Source organism: Mus musculus, chromosome 13, assembly GCF_000001635.26.
Source record: "Mus musculus strain C57BL/6J chromosome 13, GRCm38.p6 C57BL/6J".
Taxonomy (NCBI): domain Eukaryota; kingdom Metazoa; phylum Chordata; class Mammalia; order Rodentia; family Muridae; genus Mus; species Mus musculus.
The window spans coordinates 72,471,137-72,472,980 of NC_000079.6; the positions used below are offsets into that span (position 1 = coordinate 72,471,137).

General features: G+C 37.6%; 1 pseudogene; it reads right to left on the reverse strand.

The window, feature by feature from the left end:
* Positions 1-1,053: 1,053 nt before the first annotated feature.
* Positions 1,054-1,448, reverse strand: Gm4057 (annotated as a pseudogene).
* Positions 1,449-1,844: the final 396 nt, after the last annotated feature.

Genomic DNA, 1,844 nt, shown 5'->3' on the forward strand with positions numbered 1-1,844 from the left:
GTCACCAGGGCACACACAAGTCTTTTTTCTTATACAACTTTTCAAGGCTGGGGACCCATGGACAAAGAGAACTTGGCCAACCTCAGTGCCTCATGCTTGACAATTTAATCTCTCTCTATATTTGCTATCTTAAATGCTAAACCTGGGTAAAAAAAGGAGATGGGAGAATTTCAAAATATGTTAACTTTGGAGACTTCAACATTAAATTTTTGTTATCTTCTGTTGACTGATTTCTTAGATTTCCACTTAAGATTGATGAAGGTAAATTTGTAAGTACGCAGAATGATTTTTTTTGAGGGGTGAGTGGGTTCTCAGCTATGCTACTTCATACTATTTTTATTTCAAGAACCACAATGAAGAAGTGTGATTCTGACAATAGGGTAGAAACGAGATACTTTAGGATTGAGTTCAGTCTACCATCCAAATCCAACTCGTGAAGTTACATCAGGTTTCTGGTGACTCTTGAGTCTGCTCTCATGAACCGGTGAAGCTTTCATTTGACAGAGAAATGTCAAATACCTACAGAGTTGACAGATCCCCATTACAATTTCAGCTGTAGTTGTGTTAAATATTCAATGTATTTGATAATCCACCTTTTGTAAAACAATAATGGAAACTTATGGTCACGTGGCTTACATAGTTCTAAATAAAAATTGAAAGTAGATCCTGAAAGACTACAGTAGCCAGGCCTCCTTTGGAGTCACTTGTCTGGAGTCAATGACAGAGTTCCTGCTGCAGAAACACTGGAAAAGAGGGATGAATCTTTAGAGATAACATCATGCAAGAATTCCTGTGTTTGTTGGTTTGTTTGTTTGTTTGTTTAAGATTGTAATGATCTGACTTTATTTTGCACTAGGTAGGGGGCAGAAAGCAATCATCTTTAATAAAGTTGACAATTAGCTTCACTTAGAACATTTTAATAATGCACATTTTCAAAAAATTTTTTGTCTTACAAATTGTTCTGCAATCCAAATATACAACAGCTTGGAAAACAACATTTAGAATTCAAAAGCCAATGTAAAAAGACAACTACAACTGTCCAGGTTTGATATGGCTCAGATTTTACAGCTTTCTTACTGCATCATCTATGCCAGAGAGCTGTTCCTTCAGCTGGCTCCATTGTTCCATGTTTAAAGAAATACCTTTTCTCCCTGGTTTCATTTCGCCTTCTGAGTCCACCCAATATTCTCTAATATCAATTAAAATTTTTCCTTTAAATTCCTGAACACTGATATTTCTCATCTTTCCAACGTGGGGCATGTTATCATCTCTGCTGCTGCTGCTCTGCTTGGAGGATGTCAGAGCTCTAGAAGTCTCACCAGGCTTTTGCTTCTTCAAGGGTTTCTCTGGGACAACTTGCTTTTTCCTCTTTAACTTTTTTCAACTTCACTGTCTGAAGAGCTTGAAAAAACAAGTTCCTTTGATTTAGGCATTGCTCCACTCCAGCCAATCAACAGCCTCTAGCTAGCTGGCTTGCTCCTGTCTGACCGAATTCCAGTATTTAGGTTTAAGTCCAACCTCAAAATATTTGACATGAACCTATCTTTTCTGTTCTGTATATTCTACATTTTAAACAGGACATTTTGTCTAGTTCTCCAACTCCAAGTATATATTTCTTCCAAAGGATTAAGCTTCAAATCTAATCAGGAACCAGCTATTTGACCCTAGAACATCCATGCCACTATGACAGGTAGTTAAGTATTATAGCTCAAATGTCTCAAAGGTAAGGTCATATACAACTTTTCTACCTTAAACAGCACTTTCTATCTCTATGAATGCTAAGCCAGCAGCCAAGGAACTGCCAGCGCAACACCAGCTTGATTCCTATATGTCCTGCAACCGAC